A 6,210-nucleotide genomic window follows, 5' to 3' on the forward strand; every position below is an offset into this window, starting at 1 on the left:
TTCAGTAAGTAAAAGCAGAATAAGGCTCAATAAATATATTAGGGCCCCCGCACGGCAGGCGCTGGCCCCTGTGCAGTGAAGCGGCACACGGAAGAGACGGAGTTGTTCGGAACCCTGGGCAGCATATTCCAGGGCTGGAAGGGGGAGAGGCTTCTCAGGGGCGAGGGTGGGGACTGAGATGGAGATAGGGACCTGGGGGTCCGAGGGCAGAGGCTTCAAGGGCTGCAGAGACTGAAAAGCCACAGGAGTTGCTGAGAGCTGGGCAGAGTCATGACTGGCTCTGAGTAAAGGGGACAGGTCCTCACGCTTCCCTGCAAAATTGGTGGGTGGCTGTGGTCCCGGGTGCTGCAGGCAGTTCTCACTTTCTCCCTCAGGAAGGGCTTCCTTGCAAAGAGAAGGGGGAGCTGGGGAGGGCTGGGCCGGGCTGAACACTGGGGGAGATGTGTCCCCCCAGCTTCTGAGCCCCTGGGAACTGCAGCCCTGGGGATGGCATTCGAACCACAATAGGGTGAACTCTGCTGTAATGATTCATCAGGAATATTTTGGAAATGGTTATTTGTACTTTTGATTGAGTGCTTCCCATAAACATCTATATTATCCATGCACATCAGGTATTCCGGCAGGTATATTTTAGTTAACCTGCATGAGTCACCATGTAGAAATAAGATTTTGTTAAAGAAACCTACTTGCTAGGGTCTTGGCGATGGATTGAATCCTGTCCCCTTCAAAGACATGTTTGAGTCCTAACTCCTGTACTGTGGATGTAAACTAGTATGTAAATAAGATCTTCAAAGATCCTATTAAGATGAGGCCAAACTGAATCAGATTACAATATGATGGTAATCCTTGTAAGCAGGGGAAATTTGGACACAGTGGTTGGAGTGAGTAGGAGATAAGGAGATAGACGGCCATGGGACAGGCAGAGGCTAAGAAATGGAACACCAGCAAGCCACCACCAGAAAGTATGAGCCTTGATTTTGGACTTCTAGTCTCCCAAACCCTGACACAATGAATTCCTGTTGTTTAAGCCAAATGGCCTGTGGTATTTGTTATAGCAGCTCTGGCAAACCAAGACAGCCTTGCTACTCAAAGTGTGAATGGTGGGCCAGAAACTTTGGCACCATCTGAGAACTCATTAGAAATGCAGCATCTCAGGCCCTACCCTGGAACTCCTGTACCAGGATCCGTATTTTCACAAGACACCCCCCCCCTACTCTGCCCCCCCCCCCACCAAGGGTGTTTTGTGTGCACATGGAGATGTGAGAAGCTCTGAGCTACAACCGCAGTTCTCAGCTCAGTAGAATCTTGGGGGAAGCTTTTGAAACTTTCCAGCTGAAGCAACTTCTCAGGCCTAGATACCTCTTGAGCTCCCAGCTGTGCAACCAGGGCTGAGAAGCTGCTCCAGACTCACCTGCTGGGTTTGGTTGGACCTGAGCCCAGCATCTCGATCGCCAGTGGATCTGCTAATAATGGTCTTGGCCTGCCCTAGCCTCCCATACCATCTGGATCTGGAACTTTCTGCAACTCCCTCTGGGGCTCCTTAATCTCTGTGTTCTCTTCCTCTGGTGACTCAGCAGCTTGGAATCCCCTGGCATGCTTTAAAACATACCCATGCCTGGGCACCACCCCAGGCCCAGGAGGTTCTGGCTAACAGATCTGGGGTAGTGCCAAAAGGTGAGCCTGGAGCAGCCTCTTAGCCCTGGCTGCAAAGTTGGGAGCTTGACATGTTTCTAGAGCTGGGCCCCAACTCCAGAGATAGTGTTGTTTTCAAAACTCCTTTCATCAGGTTGATTTCTTGTCATCTATCTCCTCCTGACGTGTCCTCACTTCCCAAGGTTAGAGTCCATGGCCCATTACTATAATCTCCCGTTTGCTGTCCTCTTCCACTTCCAATCACTCTTCCTCTGACATCTTTTGAGCCCTCTGACAAGACCTGGAGCTTCATTTAATCAAGCTCTGACTTATTTCCTTCCTGGTCTCCAAGTGGCTGAAGGCAGCCAGGGACAGAAGTCTAGCATTGACACCGATGGGTCAGACTCTACATCTGTGGCCCTTTGGTGCTGTCCTGGATGGTCATCCATTTATCCACCCATCCTCAGAGACAATTATTTCACATCTCCTGTTCTCTGCTTACATGTCCTTGCCCTTCTCATCATTTGCTGCTTTTCGTTTTTCCATTAAGCAAATAGAAGAAACTAGAAAAAAAATTTATATTCCCATACCTCATCTTCCACCAACTAGGTCTATCCTGGAGGCCTGTCTTCTTTATTGTTAAAGTGGAGGAAGTCTCTGAAAGCTACCCACGGCAGCCCCCCACTTGTCCCTGGACCCTCCCCCACCCCGTGTTTCCTTTTCAAGAGTTCTGTCCTGCTGTGGTCTCCCCCCTTTCCTGCATCTTCAGAGTTGCTTGGATCTCATCAAAGTTCACCACAGTGTGAGATCTCCCACCCTAAAAAAGCCTTTTATTGTTTCCCACATCCCTGTCTTGCTCCATTTCATAGCCAGAGTCCTCTAAATAGCTGTCTCTATTTACTGTTCCCATTGCTTCTCCTTGCTTCCTCTCTAGAATCTACTGCTCAGCTGTCTTCCCCACCGTTCTGCCAGAGCTGTTCTATCTGGCTCAGTGCTCATCTCCCTGAACCATTGGGGCTTTAATGCAGCTGGAAACAATTCTGCACTGGGCTTTGGGGCCAGCATGCTCTTGGGGGTCCTCCTGCCTCACTGCAGCTCCTTTCCAGGCCCCTTCACTGGAACTTCATCAAGGCATTCCGAAGGGCTCAGCCTCAGACCTCTTGTCTTTTCCGCCCCGATTTGCTACCCAGTTTATCTGCCACTTCCTAAGGCTTTAAGCTTCATCTGTGCACTGATGACAGATACATAGCAATCCCTACCCCAGCCTCCCTTGAACTCTAGACTCCAGGTGTCCAACAGGTATCTCAAACTGAACACATTGTAACCTAATATACATACATACATACATACATACATATAGGTGCATATACACACATGCACATACATGCACACACATATATGGCTATCATATACACACCTGTGCATGTATATGTAGACACATGCATATATATAGGTATACATACCCATACAAATGTAGCAACACATATATACACACATTCAACATACATATAATTCTTGTAATATATATCTATAACTTTAGCATCTATTTATCTCAAAGCAACACAAACATGTATTTACATAAACTAGGTACATAAACTTTATATATAGGTACATACATACACATACATTCATCTCAGTCCTGAAAATTGTGTTTAGTCAATGAACATTGTAGGTATTGTTTTGCTTGTTTTTATGGAAATCCAACTGTATTTATAACAATCCTTTCCTGCCTGTGATTCTCTGCAAGTTTGGGGACTGATTACTATCGTTTTAAAAACAAAGCTTTTACCGTGAGCTCTTCTTTTAAGTTAAGGTACTTTGAATATTGGAATGTTCCTTTTCCAGGTTTTAGGTTCCTACTTTGTCAGGCCAGAGACAAAGAGATTATGGGGAGAATTGAACACACAGCATGCATGTAAAAGTGTCCTGGAATTTCTGAAATCAAGTAAGTGTTAGCAGCCAATTAAAAGACAAGCTTCGACCACGGGGCAAGAACTGGGCAGAGGAAAGAGCTGGATGTTCATCAAAAATGCAGCAAGAAGAGAAAAACTGTGGCAAGTCAGCTTGCCACGGCCTCCTAGTTTAATGCTGGGAATCTGAGTACATGGGAGTCCTCTGCACCCCTGGAGTTCTGAGAATCTTATCTGAAATAGATGTGGCAGGGCTGCATCAGCATATCTGTTAGGTGAAGGGCAGTTTTCTTTCAAGGCTACATCTTTCACGTAAATATCTAAGGACAACATGACTTCAGCCTGGCTCTAATGATGTGCGCAAAGTACCAGCTGCTGGCAAGAAGCACAGGAGGGCACCCCCTCCGGGCACGCTTATGAAGTGGCTTCCATATGCCTGCGCCATGTGGGCCGCAGGATCGGGAGAGGGCGAAGGGCAGGGACGATGGGGCTGGAGGCACAGGTCAGTTTGCTGCTGGAATTGGGGCTGAGCCTCCGGAGGATGGGCTGTGAGTAGAGCCAGGAGGCCTAGGGGCTTGGGTCAAGGGCTTGGGTGGGGATGTGATGTGCACAGCTCTCCTGATCTTCATAGAGGCGTCGACTTGCAGTGGGTCATGGGTAAGTCCATAGAAGTGAGATGAAGGACCTTTGGCGAGGTAGAGGGTGGAGAAGTCTGCCAGGAGACAGCTGGGGGCATGCTGGTGACAGGCTCTGGGTGGCTTCTGGGGAGGTACAGGAGGCCCCCGTTACCCCCAATCATGGCCCCACTTTGGGGTGGGCGGGAAGGAGACTCAACCCCCTCCCAGGCTGGGTCCTTTGCCAGGACCTGAGATCAAAGGCTCTCCAGAATGGCCTTGGCCAGGGCAGGATGTGGTCAGCTGGGGTGGCCAGACCAGACGGTCATACTCCCGGGGAGGGGTTTCCTCTCTGCAAAGATCAAGTGTGGGGTGACGGACAAAGCCGAGGCTTGCCTCTGGGCCTGACTCAAAGCTGGAGGCCCGGCGGAGGCTGCGGGACCTCTGCCTGCACAGACCACGCACTGGGGAAAGGCAAGGCCAGCTGACCTCCCGCAGCTCCTGGCCACGCCGGCTCTGCCTAGCGCCCTTCTGTCCTGTAGTGATTGCCCGGGCACCTGCTGGCCGCTCGCAGACCCTTCAGGGTTTCCAGGGCAACTCAGCTGGGAGGAAGGCTGGTCAGCAGGATGGAGTGGGGGAACGCCAGGGCTGGTGGCCTGGGGATATCCAGGGAGCTCCCTGTTAGCTATAAAGCAGTGTTCTTCCCTTGCCCTTTGGGCGGTGAAGAGCCCCGCTGGGCATATGTCTGTTGCACCTGTGCAGTGAGTTGGGAAAGAGCCCAGCAGCAGGCACTGCTCTGCGCTGCTCCCTGCTCCTGACCCACCCCTCCACATCCCCTTCTGTCCTCCCAGGAGTCAGGAGCAGCCTTGGAGCTGCTGGAGGTGGGAGGGAGCCTGGCTTCTGTGCCCTTTCCCTCCCTCCCCTCCCCAGGGTTACTCCAGCTCCTTATCCTAAGTTAGTGTGTTTGCCTCTGGGAAAGACAGAGGACAAAGGAGAAGGGAGGACACAAAGGGGCAACCTTCCTTCATCCTCTGGGGTGAATGAGCTTGACCTAGGGTAAATGGAGAGACCAAAAGTCTCTTATTCTTAATTTCTATAAAAAATTTAAGAACATTTTATGTGGATACATTTCATGGAAGTTCTGAGTCTTTGATACATCTATACAAACAACCCCATTTCTTCTGCCCTAAAACCTGAGTGAGGCGCAGTGAAAAGGGTCTGGACGTGTTTCACGTAAAGGTGGCAATCGATTAAAAGATTAAAGCTTGAGAAAAAATTGGTTACTCTTCTGGCCATGACTTTCACTGTAAGAGGAGTATCATCTTGCATGATGGAGCCATTCTCAATGTTACCACTTGTAATTTTATGTAGCTTTTTAATTCTCTAACGGCATTTTCTCTTTATGGCAGAAATTATCACAGAGTTATGGAATGTTGCAGTTCTAAGGATGGAACTCCGGGATCTTGTCCTGTGGGGTCCCACACCTTGCCAAGGGTTCAAAGGTCAGAGGAGGTGGATCCCAGCCCTGGACCTTTCACAGCATGTCCCACACTGGGCTGTTTATATCAATGGTTCTTGACCGTGGCTGGGAACAATGCCTTATTAAAACTATATAATAAAATTATAACAAAAGAGTGCTCATGACCATTTTCTGAGACTATGAATGAGGCTATTGTTTAAAAAGTTTAGAGGGACGTTGAAATGAAGGGTAAAGAGAGCGCAGCCAGGAGACAGGCACAGTGTATGTATAAAGGACATCAGGAAACCAGGACAGTTACCCCTCTGCATACTCTTCAGGGATGATCCCGAAAGCCAAGGCATTTTGGCAGAGAGTTTGTTAAATTATGAGTTGATTTTTACTTAATCTGAAGGCTTGTTTATGTGGCCATCCTTCCTTTATTTAGCTATCTCTATGAGAAACAGATAGATTTTGCTTTGGAAAAATTTCTGAGTAGTGGTTTCTCCCAAATCTCTTTGCAGAGGGGAAGAACCTTAACAATTAAGAGACTTGACTGAAGTCACTCACCATTTTGTAGTGGCTGGCACTACAGATC

The sequence above is a fragment of the Dasypus novemcinctus genome, chromosome 8, assembly GCF_030445035.2.
Source record: "Dasypus novemcinctus isolate mDasNov1 chromosome 8, mDasNov1.1.hap2, whole genome shotgun sequence".
Classification (NCBI taxonomy): Eukaryota; Metazoa; Chordata; class Mammalia; order Cingulata; family Dasypodidae; genus Dasypus; species Dasypus novemcinctus.